This window comes from Anomaloglossus baeobatrachus, chromosome 2, assembly GCF_048569485.1.
Source record: "Anomaloglossus baeobatrachus isolate aAnoBae1 chromosome 2, aAnoBae1.hap1, whole genome shotgun sequence".
NCBI lineage: Eukaryota > Metazoa > Chordata > Amphibia > Anura > Aromobatidae > Anomaloglossus > Anomaloglossus baeobatrachus.
The window spans coordinates 791,934,488-791,953,829 of NC_134354.1; the positions used below are offsets into that span (position 1 = coordinate 791,934,488).

At 42.0% G+C, this 19,342-nt stretch overlaps 1 protein-coding gene and 1 long non-coding RNA gene across 2 annotated transcripts in view; both read left to right on the forward strand.

Moving 5' to 3' along the window:
* Window positions 1-6,516, forward strand: part of LOC142292362 (uncharacterized) — a 44,382-nt gene extending 37,866 nt beyond the window's left edge. The window contains exons 2-3 of the long non-coding RNA XR_012750601.1: window positions 3,576-3,740; window positions 5,935-6,516. This is a non-coding gene — a long non-coding RNA (uncharacterized LOC142292362). The remainder of the gene's footprint in view (window positions 1-3,575; window positions 3,741-5,934) is intronic.
* The window catches only part of LOC142290088 (uncharacterized), a 307,846-nt gene that overhangs the window by 202,658 nt on the left and 85,846 nt on the right, over window positions 1-19,342 (forward strand).

Here is a 19,342-nt window from a genome sequence, read left to right on the forward strand (position 1 = left end):
CAGAAAATGGACAATGTGCAATGAAAAATCCCTATAACATAGAATTAAATATCAATACATATAAATATAATAACCATTGCACAAACCCAATTACTTAGCAGACAATCAAATACTGAGTATTGCACATGCCCTGGTTAATGTAAACATTCCACTCGTGCTGTTGTTCAATCATAAACTATACAGCCACAGGAGACTAAATGAAACGATTAGGCTACCAGGGAAGGTGTAAAGTGCAGGAAAATACAGTTGTGCATAAGTAAATCTTACCCATAGAACAAACCAAGGTTATATTTACCTACAATAGGTGACCATAAGAGCCTGGGTCTGGGTAAACAGGTCCCTCCACCCCAACGCCGTTTCGCCCTTGCTTCTTCCGGGGGCGTGTCAGGGTGAGGGAAAGGCTGACTCTATATACATGAAGTCCGTGCTGCTTAGTGATTTCACCTGAGCTGATTGTCCAATGCGGTGGATATGACGGCGGCAAGCACAGATCTCCGGTCCCTCCCACAGGAACTGCCTACACCGCGCGATGGAACGCAGGCCTGGAACGCAAGCCTGGTCACATGATACGCGCGGTCAGGAGTTCAGAGGTCCGCGATCGGCGCCTGCGCACTACCCATACGCACGGACATTGCAGCTCTTAGTGCCGAGGAAAATCCTCAAACCTGATCAAGCACTGTGTATATAGATATATGGGATAGATCTTACTTAATACCACCGTGAAATACACAATCCATAGGCAGTTAATATATTATAAACAACGCACATATTTGAAAATTCATACAAAAAAATATATAAAACAAATTTTGTGCATTTATTATACACATAAATACTATAAATAGCATAATTATATGCAGTGTACTAGATGAATCATATAAAACATAACTACAGGTGACAATATTGAATAATATTGAATAATACTGAATAATAAATAATGTATAATAAATAATGTGCAATAGTGATGATCATGTGAATGTGCTAGAAAATTGATATAAATATATATATATTTGTGTACACTACATAAGTAACAATAGTGACTATATAAATAATGTGCAAAATGGTTATAAAAAAATATATATAAATATACATATGTACACGATATACATGCACATATACAAATAAATAAATAAAGTGAAATGTGCGTACTAACCAAAGTGTATATAAATGCACAAGACCTTCAATATTACCAACATATGTAACCTCACGATATATGCATGGATGTGTGCATAATGCACATCCATGACACACACATCCACCCTACACAATTCCATATACATACGTGACCTACAATAGTACAGATATGCACATATAAATATAAATACACATATAAATGAATGGATGTGTACATATACACATCCATACACACTCACATCCACCTACATTTATACACGCTCATGTACACATATACCAACACATATCCGTACACTATACATACCCCAGAAACAAGTTTTATGCAAATTATTATACACATAAATACTATAAATAGCATAATTATATGCAGTGTACTAGATGAATCATATAAAACATAACCGCAGGTGACAATATTGAATAATATTGAATGATACTGAAAAATGAATAATGTATAATAAATAATGTACAAAAGTGATGATCATGTGAATGTGCAAATAAATTAATAAATATATATATATGTGTACAATACATAAGTAACAATAGGGACTATATAAATAATGTGTAAATAATTATAAATAAATATACATATGTACACGATACACATGCACATAAACAAATAAATAAAGTGAAATGTGCATACTAACCAAAGTGTATAAATGCATAAAACCTTCAATATTACCAACATATGTAACCTCACGATATATGCATGGATGTGTGCATATTGCACATCCATGACACACACATCCACCTTACACACTTCCATATACATACATGACCTACAATAATACAGACATGCACATATAAATATAAATATAAATACACATATATATGCATGGATGTGTGCATATACACATCCATGCACACTCGCATCCACCTACATTTATACACGCCCTTATACACGCCACTTCATATATATAGAGTCAGCCTTTCCCTCACCCTGACACGCCCCCGGAAGAAGCAAGGGCGAAACGGCGTTGGGGTGGAGGGACCTGTTTACCCAGACCCAGGCTCTTATGGTCACCTATTGTAGGTAAATATAACCTTGGTTTGTTCTATGGGTAAGATTTACTTATGCACAACTGTATTTTCCTGCACTTTACACCTTCCCTGGTAGCCTAATCGTTTCATTTAGTCTCCTGTGGCTGTATAGTTTATGATTGAACAACAGCACGAGTGGAATGTTTACATTAACCAGGGCATGTGCAATACTCAGTATTTGATTGTCTGCTAAGTAATTGGGTTTGTGCAATGGTTATTATATTTATATGTATTGATATTTAATTCTATGTTATAGGGATTTTTCATTGCACATTGTCCATTTTCTGATTGTTGTCTTCCTGTAGTTTTTACATACTTGTCAATCTGGGTATCATTCAGGTCTCTCACAGGAGCATTTCTCTGTTTTTTATATTTTTAATACATGAATAATGTTTTAATTTAATTATAAATAAAGTATATACTTTTTAGCATGAATCGCTTGTTATTGTCTTAAATTTTGGGACAATCTTCATTGTTGATATATAAGTTTCTGAGTGTCATGCATACACTTGAGGTTGTTTTTGGTTGATTAATTGTGTTTTCTGCTATTTTTTGGCAGTAGCTACCTATCCACATGGATTTCAAGACTAGAGAGAAGTCTTGGCATAGCAAGGCTATTGATCTTTTTAAACAGAGTGCTCCTGGTGTTTCGTCCGAGATCTCTGCTGACAAAAAGGAGTTGATGCGTCAATATAAAAATGCGCTACACAAAAAAACAAAGTTGTGGTGGAATCGTATGTCTCTTGAAAATTACCACAAGCAAAATATTGTACCCAGGGGACTCCGGGTGCATCTTTTTCCATCTTTTGATTTAGATAATGATGACCTTATTGGCAAATGGAGCAAGGCGGCAAGTACTTGTTCATTAGAGTTCATTCAGATTATTATTGAAAACAATTCATTGGCTTTATCTAAGATTGACCTTGAGATCGAAAGATTGTTTGAACTGATCAAAAAGGATTATGATCCCAAGAAACTTGAGAAATTTATGGAGGATGTTGATAAGGATCTTGATAAATGGGAAAGTGACACCAGCCAAAGTAAAGTTAAAAAATTTCAAAGAGATGTTGGTGATTATGAGGCGGGGAAGATTTTTAGATAGCAACAGAAAAACAAAAACTCCAGTAATGTTCCATCATATAACCCCAGAAGTCCATCTATCAGGAGTAATACCTCCCAGTCTGAACAATATTCATCTTCCAGTGATCTGGAAGAAGCTGGTGAGATTTTTCGGAGGACCAGAGCTCAAAATAAGGACAAGAAATTTCCTGAGATTTTTTCAAAAAATAGGAATCATAAAAGGACGGATCAGTTTAAGGTGATCAATCTATCCAGTTATAAGTTTTCTGATAATGAATTAAGTGTCTTGGAAAAAGGGTTGACTTTTTCTCCATCCCATCATTTAGATGTATTCACGGCGGTGAAAGATACATACCTTTTCGCCAGAAAAATGTTGCTTCAACGGCTACATTATAAGACCAATAGTCATGAGGAGCTTCATACCAAGGAAGAGAGAGCGGCTCTTGCGATTTTGGAAGAGTTGTCTGACGCCAATATGACTGAACAAGCAAGTAAGTTCCCTATGCAATTGTTTTACAAATCTAAGGCTTTTCCTTCTTTTACGTTATGTCCAGCAGTGGACATTTTTACCAAATTAGTTACGGCGGATTTGGAATCTTTACCTCACCATGGCAAAAGAGCATCGAATTTAAATTGGCAGGAAAGAAAAATACTGCAAAAACTACAGTCAATGGATGAGTTTTTATTCAAGCCAGCGGACAAAGGTGGTAATTTGGTAGTCTGGCCCTCTACAATGTATGAGAAGCAGGCCTTTAAATTACTCAATGACCCCAAGTGCTATCGCAAACTTGTGAACAATCCTATTCCCTTGTTTAAAGATAAATTGATTGATATTTTAGAAAAGGCATTTGAGGAGGGTATTGTACCTAAAAAATGTTTGGAATTTATTAAGAATTTACATCCGCGTACCCCCACGTTGTATCTTATTCCAAAGATACACAAGGATTCAGTAGACCCCCCGGGTAGACCAATCATATCCGGAAATGGGGGCCTATGTGAACAAATTGGTGTCATGATTGACTACTATTTGAAGCCCTTGGTTGCTACCCTGCCGTCATATTTGAGGGACACCACATCTGCCCTACAAAGACTTAACCATGTCAATCTTAATGATGACATGGTTATGGTCACGGTGGATGTGGAGTCCCTCTACACATCTATTAGGCATGAGGATGGTCTTAGGGCAACGGCCCTTTTTTTGAAAATGAGCAGTTTGGAGGGACCCCTGATTCAACTGTTGCTCATTCTTTTGGAATTTGTGCTTACACACAATGTTTTCATTTTCAAAGGTAATCATTATTTGCAAATGCAGGGCACGGCAATGGGGGCATCATGTGCCCCTTCATATGCGAACTTGTTTTTGGGCGCGTGGGAGCGTGACATCTTTCTCAACGAATCAATACCCGATGTGTCACATGTCAAAGAATGGATGAGATACATCGATGACATATGGTTTGTCTGGGAGGGTTCGGTCAAGGATTTGGATAAGTTTATTACGAAATTAAATCATAATGATCTGAATATCAAGCTCACATATAAATATGGTCGCAGCTTGGAATTCCTTGATATTAAGATTGATGTCTCCGAGTGTGGGGAGATAATTACGGATATATATAGAAAACCTACATCTACAAATTCGTTTCTTCACGCCTCATCATCCCATCCAATTTCAACTACGAGGGGTATACCGGTGGGTCAATTTTTAAGAGCCAAAAGGATATGTTCAGATAGCCAATTATTTTTGCGCCAATCAAAGGATCTTGCCGAGAGGTTTGAAGAAAGGGGCTATAGTCGCAGGGTCATTAGAAGAGGTTTTAGAAAGGCAGTGTCAGTGGATAGAAACAATTTATTGTTTGGTAAAAAATCGGTACCTAAAATGGAGAACCATACAAGATTCATTACAACTTTTAACTCCCAATGGGAAGATGTTCGTTCCATTCTATGGAAGCATTGGAATGTTTTGTTGATGGATCCTATCCTCAAAAAGATTGTACCTTCAAAACCCTTGATGTTGGCACGTAGATCAAAGAACTTACGCGACGTTTTGGTTAAGAGTCATTATGAACCCCCTTCACCCGCTAAAAAACGCATTACACCCCCTATTCAGGGTTTTTTTCCTTGTGGATTATGTAAAGCCTGCAGAAATTTGACTAAAGCCAGAAAATTTACCAATCATGATGGATCAAGAGAATATGAGATTCGAAAACAATTAAACTGTGCATCTAAGGGAGTAATTTACCATGCCCAGTGTACCTGTAAAAAGATTTACATCGGTATGACTACACGTGAATTGAAGATAAGAGTACGTGAACACATTAGGGATATTGAAAATGCTAAAGATGTACAGGATATCTCGTTACTCAAGACCTTGCCTAAACATTTCAAACTGTATCATGCATGTAAATCCAGCGAGTTGGTCTTCAAAGGTATAGATCAGGTCACTTTGGGCCCAAGGGGTGGAGATCTTGGTAAAATTCTTGCCCAGACTGAGAGCCGCTGGATATTCAGGTTAGGGACACTCACACCACAAGGCCTTAATGAAAATTTTGGCTTTGGAGCTTTTTTGTAAATAGTATATGCTCCCTCTGTGTCTTATATAGAGATCTCGGGTTGTTTTTAGGGGTGGGGGTCTAATCTGTTTATTTGTGTGTTATCTCATTTTAATTCTGTTTTTAATATTCCTAGTATTCTATTGCTGAACGGTGATGTGGCCTGTGATCAAGCACAATTTTGGGAGATCTGTAGTCCTCTACTGACATCGAGAGGAGAAAACCGTGAACACATATTTGGACGATCTTAATTTTTTTTTTTTTTTTTTTTTTTTTCATGTATTTTCATCTGTGTATAATTTTTCCTGGATTAAATATGTATTATTTCTGGGGTATGTATAGTGTACGGATGGTTGTTGGTATGTATGTACATGGGCGTGTATAAATGTAGGTGGATGCGAGTGTGCATGGATGTGTATATGCACACATCCATGCATATATATGTGTATTTATATTTATATTTATATGTGCATGTCTGTATTATTGTAGGTCATGTATGTATATGGAAGTGTGTAAGGTGGATGTGTGTGTCATGGATGTGCAATATGCACACATCCATGCATATATCGTGAGGTTACATATGTTGGTAATATTGAAGGTTTTATGCATTTATACACTTTGGTTAGTATGCACATTTCACTTTATTTATTTGTTTATGTGCATGTGTATCGTGTACATATGTATATTTATTTATAATTATTTACACATTATTTATATAGTCCCTATTGTTACTTATGTATTGTACACATATATATATATTTATTAATTTATTTGCACATTCACATGATCATCACTTTTGTACATTATTTATTATACATTATTCATTTTTCAGTATCATTCAATATTATTCAATATTGTCACCTGCGGTTATGTTTTATATGATTCATCTAGTACACTGCATATAATTATGCTATTTATAGTATTTATGTGTATAATAATTTGCATAAAACTTGTTTCTGGGGTATGTATAGTGTACGGATATGTGTTGGTATATGTGTACATGAGCGTGTATAAATGTAGGTGGATGTGAGTGTGTATGGATGTGTATATGTACACATCCATTCATTTATATGTGTATTTATATTTATATGTGCATATCTGTACTATTGTAGGTCACGTATGTATATGGAATTGTGTAGGGTGGATGTGTGTGTCATGGATGTGCATTATGCACACATCCATGCATATATCGTGAGGTTACATATGTTGGTAATATTGAAGGTCTTGTGCATTTATATACACTTTGGTTAGTACGCACATTTCACTTTATTTATTTATTTGTATATGTGCATGTATATCGTGTACATATGTATATTTATATATATTTTTTTATAACCATTTTGCACATTATTTATATAGTCACTATTGTTACTTATGTAGTGTACACAAATATATATATATTTATATCAATTTTCTAGCACATTCACATGATCATCACTATTGCACATTATTTATTATACATTATTTATTATTCAGTATTATTCAATATTATTCAATATTGTCACCTGTAGTTATGTTTTATATGATTCATCTAGTACACTGCATATAATTATGCTATTTATAGTATTTATGTGTATAATAAATGCACAAAATTTGTTTTATATATTTTTTTGTATGAATTTTCAAATATGTGCGTTGTTTATAATATATTAACTGCCTATGGATTGTGTATTTCACGGTGGTATTAAGTAAGATCTATCCCATATATCTATATACACAGTGCTTGATCAGGTTTGAGGATTTTCCTCGGCACTAAGAGCTGCAATGTCCGTGCGTATGGGTAGTGCGCAGGCGCCGATCGCGGACCTCTGAACTCCTGACCGCGCGTATCATGTGACCAGGCTTGCGTTCCAGGCCTGCGTTCCATCGCGCGGTGTAGGCAGTTCCTGTGGGAGGGACCGGAGATCTGTGCTTGCCGCCGTCATATCCACCGCATTGGACAATCAGCTCAGGTGAAATCACTAAGCAGCACGGACTTCATGTATATAGAGTCAGCCTTTCCCTCACCCTGACACGCCCCCGGAAGAAGCAAGGGCGAAACGGCGTTGGGGTGGAGGGACCTGTTTACCCAGACCCAGGCTCTTATGGTCACCTATTGTAGGTAAATATAACCTTGGTTTGTTCTATGGGTAAGATTTACTTATGCACAACTGTATTTTCCTGCACTTTACACCTTCCCTGGTAGCCTAATCGTTTCATTTAGTCTCCTGTGGCTGTATAGTTTATGATTGAACAACAGCACGAGTGGAATGTTTACATTAACCAGGGCATGTGCAATACTCAGTATTTGATTGTCTGCTAAGTAATTGGGTTTGTGCAATGGTTATTATATTTATATGTATTGATATTTAATTCTATGTTATAGGGATTTTTCATTGCACATTGTCCATTTTCTGATTGTTGTCTTCCTGTAGTTTTTACATACTTGTCAATCTGGGTATCATTCAGGTCTCTCACAGGAGCATTTCTCTGTTTTTTATATTTTTAATACATGAATAATGTTTTAATTTAATTATAAATAAAGTATATACTTTTTAGCATGAATCGCTTGTTATTGTCTTAAATTTTGGGACAATCTTCATTGTTGATATATTGATATATATAAATAACAAAGATGACAGCGCTCCTCCGGGGGAAAAAACATGCAAGTCTTTATTCCATCAGTTGTGTTACAGCAATGTTTCGACCTGGTGGTCTTTATCAAGCATGCGGTCATCTTTGTTATTGGTATGTTATTTCAAGCGATCCCTTGATCATGGACGTGCGAGCCTGACATGCTGATTGTGCTGTTGCACAGGCACATACGTTTTATAACCAAGGTGCTGTGGACTTTTCTTTTTTTGGATATTGATTACACTGGGGAACGCAATTTTTTTAGGAGTTAGGTCACTGTTCTTAATTATTTTTTGGATGCTGAATCCAGAAATGATCTCAGTTTTTCTCTATCACGTCAAGTTTTTGAACGATAGGATTTTTGTCTTCTCAAAAGTATGTAAACTACTGTACCTAAAACGTGTTTTTTTTTTTTTTTAAATAGTACAAATATGAACAAAAAATAAAATATATAAGAAATAGGCATGACATATGTTTTTTAACACTATCATGTTTATTTACAAAGATTTATATATATATATATGCAAGTATTTAAGGTAAAAATGTACATTTATAGCTTTTTCCAGAGTGTTTAACTTGACGACAATCCCCTTTGATGCTCCAGCAATAGTCAGCCATCATATGTACATCCCATCTACCCTGGTAACGGTCTTCCATAACCTTCAAATCTTGGTGAAATCGTTCACCTTGCAGGTTGGCAATGCAGAAAATGTAGTTTAATACTCATGGTGCAACCAAGCGCTTTGTAGCTCTCCAATAGTTTCTGAACAATTTCTTTGTAATTACTTGCACGTATATTTCCAAGAAAATTCTTGACGACGTCTTTGAATGATAACCAAGCATTCTTCTCAAGATCTGACATAGTCCCGGTGAAATGTTCATCTTTGATGAGCTGTGGAATTTGTGGACCATCAAACACACCAGCCTCAATGGACAGTCCATGAAGTGCCAACATGATGTAAAACAGTCGCCGTCAGTTGGCAATGCTTTTATAAGTTGCTTCATGAGACCTAGTTTTATGTGCAGAGGTGGGAATAGTATATTCTTCCTGACAACAAGCGGCTGATGTAGAATGTTCGGATCTCCAGGTTTAAGACCAGATCTTGGAGGCCAATTCGACTCCAGCCAATGCTTTTCTCGAGCTCTGCTATCCCACATACAGAGAAAGCAGGGATACTTTGTGTACCCACATTGCTGACCAAGAAGGAAGCAAACCATTTTAAGGTCAACACAGATGATCCAATTGTGTGTGTCATATTTCAATAACTCAATAACTCTCTTTACATCTCCATGTTCTTCACGAAGAGAGACAGAATGCCCAATAGGGACTGCACCAGATACATTGCCATTGTGTAGGACACACTTAAGACTCCGCTTTGAGCTATCAATAAACAGTCGCCATTCATTTGGATTGTACATTGAAAGTCCTAATTCTTGTAGTAAACCAGGAATATTAGGGCAAAACACAAAACCGCTGTCACACCGAAAGTGCTGCAAAAATGTACTTTCTCTAGTACGAAAGTATGATACCTTCGCTCCTTGTTCAAGTCACTGTTCTCATTCAGCCTTGATGCTGGTAATTCTGAAGCTTTTTTTGATAAGCCCAATTCACGTGCTAAATCATTAACTCGTGCTGATCAGATCCCTTACGCACTGAATCCTTGTGAATGTCACATTCTGCATCATTGCGGTCACTGTGCTCCTCAACATCACTCAGAACGTCTAGAGATGGCCGCTGTTCGAAAACTGGCACTGGAATTTCAGCTGAACGAGGCATTGGTGATCGCTGACGGGAGATTGGGATATTCCATTTTACTTTTATTTTTCCTGTTAAATCCTGATGTTTTCACTAAACAGAAGTAACAGTCTGTGGAATGACTTTTTTGCTCTCTCCACACCATGAGGATACCAAATGCCAACTTTTCACGTGTTCCTTTGGTCCACATCCGTAAACTCTCGACACACCGCTTGCACACTATGTGAGGGGCCCATGGCTTATCTTGATCACCGAGTTTTACTTTAAAATATGCAAAATATGCTTGTTTGACAAATGCACTGATGTTTGCCCTTTGAACTGGAATGGTGGAAACACCACAAATATATCAGAAGGAGTCAGGGTTGTTTAGGCATTTACGACGAGAGGAAGAAGGAGCAGACATGATCTGAAACAAAGGAAATATGTACATAGGTAAATAAAAGACTGAGATGGAAAGTTACAAGCTTTGAAAACTAACAAAAAAATCATAAAAGATATATAAATTACAACTAACTAAGCGCCCAATGTAAAGAGAAAAGCCATCACAAATCCTATTTATTCCTACTATGATACATTTTTTGTGTAAAGATATTGATAATTATGACGTATTGGGAGCTGCACTCACCTCTCACCACTGTCTCAGCTGTGACTACTCTTACAAGTTGCCACGTAGCTCTATATGAGTCGCATTGTACTCCGATAAGTCTTATTAAAGAAATCAGTGCAATTGTGCTTCTATGGCAGGAAGTTGAGGAGGAAAAACTTGACGTGATAGAAAAAAACTGACTACATTTTTGGAATCAGCATGCCAATTTTAGTATAAATCAGCTCAAAAACCTAACTCAACAGAAAATTGTTTTCAAATTGTTCCCCAGTGTTATTTATATAATCTCTCTCACGGCTCCTCCATTACTAGGACATGAAATAAAAATGAGCAGAATAACCATGAAGTAAATGACTGATGGTCGGTGGAGAGAACATCCACAAGGGAAGTGGAGGGCTGAACATCTACAAGGGAGGGAGAGGAGCTGCACCGAAGTATAGACTTTACCGCAGAGGAGACAGATTACTGAAGGTCGAGAGTAGAGATGAGCGATGTTCAAGGTTCGCCAATTTCATGTTCGAGTGATTTTTGGGGGGGTGCTCGAGATCGAATGCGAGCTTTTTGCTAAAAGCTCGACAGTTCAAGTTAGGCTCGACCGGTTCGCTCAGCAAAAGCGTGGCTTTTTACAGCTACAGTGTGCAGGGAGCCATCGCTGGCAGCCTGCGGTAAGCTGGTAACCAATGTAAATATCGGGTATCCAAGCAAAGAGCTTTGCTTAGCAACCCGATATTTACCCTCTGCTACGTGTGCAGGGAGCCGACACTTCTCTGCTCGGCTCCGTCCCCTCCTGCACTCGGCATGTGAGATATATATATATATATATATATATATATATATATATATATATATATATATATATATACAGTTAGGTCCAGAAATATTTGGACAGTGACACAAGTTTTGTTATTTTAGCTGTTTACAAAAACATGTTCAGAAATACAATTATATATATAATATGGGCTGAAGGTGCACACTCCCAGCTGCAATATGAGAGTTTTCACATCCAAATCGGAGAAAGGGTTTAGGAATCATAGCTCTGTAATGCATAGCCTCCTCTTTTTCAAGGGACCAAAAATAATTGGACAAGGGACTCTAAGGGCTGAAATTAACTCTGAAGGCGTCTCCCTCGTTAACCTGTAATCAATGAAGTAGTTAAAAGGTCTGGGGTTGATTACAGGTGTGTGGTTTTGCATTTGGAAGCTGTTGCTGTGACCAGACAACATGCGGTCTAAGGAACTCTCAATTGAGGTGAAGCAGAACATCCTGAGGCTGAAAAAAAAGAAAAAAATCCATCAGAGAGATAGCAGACATGCTTGGAGTAGCAAAATCAACAGTCGGGTACATTCTGAGAAAAAAGGAATTGACTGGTGAGCTTGGGAACTCAAAAAGGCCTGGGTGTCCACAGATGACAACAGTGGTGGATGATCGCCGCATACTTTCTTTGGTGAAGAAGAACTTGTTCACAACATCAACTGAAGTCCAGAACACTCTCAGTGAAGTAGGTGTATCTGTCTCTAAGACAACAGTAAAGAGAAGACTCCATGAAAGTAAATACAAAGGGTTCACATCTAGATGCAAACCATTCATCAATTCCAAAAATAGACAGGCCAGAGTTACATTTGCTGAAAAACACCTCATGAAGCCAGCTCAGTTCTGGAAAAGTATTCTATGTACAGATGAGACAAAGATCAACCTGTACCAGAATGATGGGAAGAAAAAAGTGTGGAGAAGAAAGGGAACAGCACATGATCCAAGGCACACCACAAACAAGCAAGACCTGAAGGCTGCGGCTGTAAAGGCCTGGCAAAGCCTTAAGAAGGAGGAAACCCAGCGTTTGGTGATGTCCATGGGTTCCAGACTTAAGGCAGTGATTGCCTCCAAAGGATTCGCAACAAAATATTGAAAATAAAAATATTTTGTTTGGGTTTGGTTTATTTGTCCAATTACTTTTGACCTCCTAAAATGTGGAGTGTTTGTAAAGAAATGTGACAATTCCTACAATTTCTATCAGATATTTTTGTTCAAACCTTCAAATTAAACGTTACAATCTGCACTTGAATTCTGTTGTAGAGGTTTCATTTGAAATCCAATGTGGTGGCATGCAGAGCCCAACTCGCGAAAATCGTGTCACTGTCCAAATATTTCTGGACCTAACTGTATATATATATATATACACACACCCCTACCTGTCCCCAGCCATGCAGTCCTGACGTCCTCAGCGCCACATGGACCCGATCAGCTCCACCCACCTCGCACTCCGTACACATGCTCGGCGGCTGACTGCTGTAAGCGATCAGATTGTCAGATCTCCTCTCACTGCCGACCAGAGACTGTGACTAGCGGTGACGTCACAGGCTCCCACGATAGTTGGTTGTGAAGGCGGCGGTCAGTGACAGCTCTGCTATCAGGAGTGCAGCGATCACTGCAGGTAATGTGCCTCGCTATGCTCCTGACAGCAGCACTTGTCATGTCCTGCAGTGACCTGGGCTGACCTATTGATGTTAGCTCAGGTCACTGCATTGCTCTCCCAGCCAATATGGAACATTCTGTTCTTCATTGACTGGGACATTGACTATGGTATGGATCATCATAGAAACCCCTTGGATTACACCAGCCCTGGATTTGTTTTTCTTTCTAATAAATTGGTGAAAGAGGGAATGTTTTAGGGAGTGTTTTTTCAAATAAAAATGTTTGTCGTCTATTTTTTTTTTTATTACTGACTTGGTTGGTGATGTCGGGTATCTGATAGACGCCTGACATCACCAACCCCAGGGCTTGATGCCAGGTGACATTACACTTCTGGTATTAACCCCATATATTACCCCGTTTGCCACCGCACCAGGGCAACAGGATGAGTTGGGGCAAAGCGCCAAAATTGGCGCATCTAATGGATGCGCCACTTCTGGGGAGGCAACGGCCTGCTATTTTTAGGCTGGGAAGAGTCCAATAACCATGGACCTCCCTAGTCTGAGAATATCAGACCCCAGCTGTCCGCTTTACCTTGGCTGGTGATCCAATTTTGGGGGAACCCCACATGTTTGTTTGTTTGTTTTTTTTAATTATTTATTTTAAAATAACAGCGTGGGGTGCCCTCAGTTTTGGATTACCAGCCAGAAGCTGCCAGCTGTGGTCTGCAGGCTGCAGCTGCCTGCTTTACCCTAGCTGGCTATCAAAAATAGGGGGAACCCCACGTCATTTTTTTTTAAATTTATTTCTTTTTTTGGCTAAATACAAGGCTAAGCACCCCTTAGTGCCACATGAAAGGCACCAAAGGGTCCAAAATTACAAAACGCAGGAAAGTAGGACATTATGTGTCTTTCTGCCATTATAATGGCAGAAAAGACTGATATGAAGTGTACAAGCACAAGAAAATCACCAGAGCGCTCTACGCTGTGAAAAGCAGTAGAAAATGGCACTGGAGTGAACATGTGACCGCCTCATGTAGGTTGAAGCTATGGATCCTGGGTAAATTTATGTATTTTCCCTCCTTCAGTTTTTTGCAGTACGCAAAAAAACGGAAGGCACATGGATGACAAACAGATGACATACGGACTGTATACGTAACGGAAACGGATGCCACACGGATGCACCCGTGAAAAAAACGGACCGTTTTTTGCGGACCGCAAAAATGGATCGGTCGTATGGATGTAGCCTTATTCTGATCTGCTGTTTATAAACAGCTGGCAGAAATAAGTGAATAGCGCCCCCCAACGTCAGAAAATCTCCGGGGTTTCAGGGGGTAGGTGAGACCCTGGAGATCATGATTCAGGACGGTTTTTCCGGTCCACGCTCACTTGATCACCGGTATACACCGTACACCGATGATCACGTTACAGTAACTGACAGCGCCAGTAATTATTTATCTCCCATCTGGCATGAACAAACATGTCAGATGGGAGATAAATCTCCTCCCCTCCGGTCCTCCGGTGTCGCCAAAGTGCCCCCTTTCTGACCCCTTCCCAGAAATCCAAGATGGCCGCGCACACAGCAGCATTCACCTTACTTACTTACATGCGACAGAAAACTCCTCCCCAGGCCCTGCCAGGTCACCCCCTATAACCCCACCGGTGTTCTCCGGTGTCCCACGGTACCTGTGCAGTGTTGATCCCCCGCGCCCCCCTCCTTCACAATAGACGCTGCCGCATGCACAGAGTGGCTGTCAGCTCAGCTTCCTGTGTTCAGACTCAGTGAGTGGTGGTAACCATGCATCTGTAAGCTACTGCAATGCCCTGCTCATGAGGTGAGGAACATAATTGATCAGGAGAGCTATACTACATTTCCAAATGGAGGTATTTGATTTTATAGTTGCCCCGCTGAACGACTACCAAACATGAGAGTCCGTTATACGCCACAAGAAAACATGTCTAAATAGCGAGCTCTGTTGTGTAGTATTCATTCAGCAGGATAACTGGACTTAAAGGGGTATTCCATCTCCAAGATCCTATCCCCAATATATAGTAGGTGGAATAGCAATAATATCAGCAAATACCAATATTTGGAAATGTAGAATAGTTCTCCTGATTAGGCATGCCCTTACCTCATGAGCAGGGCATTGCAGCTTTGGTAGCAACACTTACGACATGGACTCTGCTGCTGTGGACCCGGGTAGAGTGGGTGCAGATTCATTGCACCCACACTCCTCACATGGAGGATCTGCACTCCTAGAAAATGGGGATACGTTCCCTGAGCGTGTCCCCCCCCACCATATTTTAGACGGTCCAAAGTCATCGTGGGACCCCCTTATTTTTTTTCCTTACAATAAATTGGTGAAAGAGGGAATGTTTTGGGGAGTGTTTTTTCAAATACATTTTTTTTGTTGTCTATTTGTTTTCTTAGTACTGACAGTTTGTGATTTCGGGTATCTGATAGACGCCATGACATCACCAACTGCACGGGATGAGCTGGGGTGAAGCGCCAGGATTTGCGCATCCAGTGGATGCGCCACTTCTGGGGTGCCTGCGACCTGCTATTTATAGGCTGTGAAGGGCCAATAACTATGGACCTTCCCACCCTGAGAATACCAGACCACAGCTGTCCCCTTTACCTTGGCTGGTGATCCAATTTGGGGGGACCCTACTTTTTTTTTGTAATTATTATTATTTATAAAATAATTATAAAAAAGAGCCTGAGGTGACCTCCACATTGGATCACCAACCACGGAAAAGCTGCCAGCTGTGGTTTTCAGGCTACAGCCGTCTGCTTTACCCTAGCTGGCTATCAAAAATGGGGGTTTTTTTTTTAACTATTTTTTCTTTATCGTTCCTATGGGAGACCCAGACCATGGGTGTATAGCTTCTGCCTCCGGAGGACACACAAAGTACTACACTCAAAAGTGTAGCTCCTCCCTCTGAGCTTATACACCCCCTGGAGAACCAGATCTAGCCAGTTTATCGCTTTGTGTCAGGAGGCATACATCCACACATGCATTCTCATCTGATTTCTGATTTTTGGAAAGAGTTTGAAGAAAAGCGGGTCCAAGCTGGACCCCCGGCATGTCCCTTCTCACCCCACTGAGTCGGCGGTGCTGTTAAGGTTGATTCCAAGGCTGGAGCCTTACATGCCGTGCTCCTTCACCATCCCTCCTGGGCTCTGGCTTGAAGTGGGAGCCAGCACGGTTCTCCATGCTTGGCATGAGACCGGTCTCCATCCGCAGCCCTTCAGGACCCTGCTGGACCGGAGCACTCAACCCCAGGGACTTGGAACCCTGCGTCTCAGCAAGCTAAGTACCTGAAACGTTTATATATTGGGGGTCCCTGTACTTTATTGTTGTGGGAGAGTGTTCTGAGTGTATTTTGCGACATTTCCGGCGGGTTCTCTGGCTGTCGCCGGAGAACCGCGCCGATGGTGCCTGCGCGCCGGCCACACTGCTCAAATTTGGGCCCCGGCTTCGCCGGAGGCCTAGTTTCGGTTTCACTGCCCTCGCATGTCATTCATGCAGAGAGACAGCGCGGCTCCGCCCAGCAGCCGTTCTGCATAGGGGAGAGACACTCCTCATTGAGAACATGTCTCCTCCCCTATAAGTCTCTATGGTCCTCCAGATCCCGCTCCCAGAGTGAGTCCCGCCCCCTCTCTTCGCTCCGGCGGCCATTTTCTCAGCGTTTTCCCTGCGATCAGCACTGGTCTGCAGCATCCCTGCTGAGGTGCTTGGGGGTCCGGGCTTCGGGATCTGGAGGGCACACAACACCGCTCCAGCGGTCTGTTAAGCCACAACCTCTGGTTGTGGACCTCTGTATATACTCTCTGGGGGTCATTCTGGCAGCGCCCTCACTGCATGTAAGCTCCTACTGCCGGAACCCCCGGCTTGGGTAGAATCCTTAACCAGGTCTATCTCCCAGTCTTTTGCTGACTCCATGGGACATCTGTCCAGGACTTTGCTGAGCATGCATCAGCCCCCTTCACGGGGTGCCTCTGCTGCTAGGTCTCTCTCAGGACCGGAGCTCACAGAGGATTCATCATCTGGTCCCAGACACCGTCCTTCTAAAAAGAGACGCAGGGCTCCCTCTCCTTCCTCGTCCCGCGGCTCGGTTTCAGAGGCTGACTCGCAGGATGAGGAGGATGCCTTTACTGGGGGCTCGGAGACTACCTCCATGTGCCCCATTGGCCTGTCCGAAAGGGACTCATATGTTAGTGATTTGATTGCGTCCATTAATTCTGTACTGGATCTCAATCCGCCAGTATCAGAGGAACAACCCTCTCTGGCAGAAAAGCACCAGTTTACCTCGCCTAAGAGGACAAAGAGTGTGTTCTTTAACCACTCCAGTTTTCAGGCCGCTGTGTCCAAGCCCAGGGCCTGCCCTGACAAACGCTTCCCAAAGCGTGGTTCTGATGACCGTTTTCCCTTTCCACCTGAGGTGGTCAAGGAGTGGGCTCATTCACCAAAGGTAGACCCCCCGGTGTCTAGACTCTCAGCCCGGACCGTTGTATCAGTGGCTGATGGCACCTCGCTTAAGGATTCCACTGACCGCCAGGTTGACCTTCTGGCCAAATCTGTATATGAGGCGGCAGGAGCCTCGTTCTCCCCGACTTTTTCTGCAGTGTGGGCTCTCAAAGCCATCTCTGCTTCTCTGGAGGAGATGCATTCCCTCACTAAGGAATCTATGCCTGAGATGGTTACCTTAACTGCTCAGGCTTCAGCTTTCTCATCCTATGCCATGTCTGCCATGCTGGAGGCTTCTCACCGCACTGCGGTGGCTTCGGCTAATTCCCTCGCTATCCGCAGGATTTTGTGGCTTAGAGAGTGGAAGGCAGATGCTTCTTCAAAGAAGTACCTTGCTGGACTCCCCTTTGCTGGGTCCCGGCTGTTCGGTGAACAGCTGGATGAAATTATTAAGGAAGCTACTGGCGGGAAGAGTACTTCCATGCCACAAACCAAAACCAGGAAACCTGTCCAGGGTAGGAATCAGTCGAGGTTTCGTTCCTCTAACTGGTTGTCCTCTAAGCCCTCGGCCTCGTCCGCTAACTCAGCTAAGGACCAAAAATCCAACTGGCACACAAAAGCGCGTCCACAGAAGACCGCAGGAGCGGCTGCCACTAAGGCAGCCTCCTCTTGACTATCTGTCCGCGCCAGCAACGTCCTTAGTCGGTGGCAGGCTCTCCCACTTTGGCGACGTGTGGTTTCAACACGTCTCCGATCAGTGGGTGCGGGATATCATCTCCCACGGCTACAGGATAGAATTCTCTTCCAGCCCGCCAAACAGATTTTTTCTGTCAACTCCCCCCTGCTCCAAGGCCGCCGCCTTCTCTCAGGCCGTGGCATCCTTGCAGGCCAACGGAGTAATTGTACCGGTTCCCGCCCGGGAACGGTTCAGAGGTTTCTTCTCAAATCTCTTCCTAGTCCCCAAAAAGGACGCGTCCTTCCGGCCCATCCTGGACCTCAAGCTTCTCAACAAGCATGTTCAGGTGCGGCATTTTCGCATGGAGTCTCTGCGGTCAGTCATTGCCTCAATGACCCAAGGGGATTTCCTGGCATCCATCGACATCAGAGATGCCTATCTGCATGTGCCAATTGCAGTTTCTCACCAGCGTTGGCTGCGTTTTGCAATCGGAGAGGAACATTTCCAATTCGTGGCTCTCCCCTTCGGGTTAGCCACGGTCCCTCGGGTATTCACCAAGGTCATGTCAGCAGCGGTTGCGGTTCTGCACCTCCACGGGTTGGCAGTGATTCCTTACCTGGACGACCTTCTTGTCAAGGCTTCATCCAGCGCACACTGTCAGCGGAGTGTCTCGCTCACTCTCGCCACTCTAGCCCAATTCGGGTGGCTTGTCAATCTGCCCAAATCCACTCTGACTCCGACCCAGAGGCTCACGTACTTAGGGATTCAGTTCGAGACTCTGCCGGCTCTTGTGAAGTTGCCCTTAAACAACAGTCCCTCCAACTGGCGGTGCGCTCTCTGCTGAGGCCCAGCCATTATTCCATCAGGCACCTGATGCAGGTGCAGGGTCAGATGGTGGCGTCAATGGAGGCTGTTCCCTTTGCCCAGTTCCATCTGCGTCCTCTGCAGCTGGACATTCTCCGCTGTTGGGACAAGCGGCCTTCCTCCTTGCACAGGTTAGTGGCTCTGTCGCCACAGA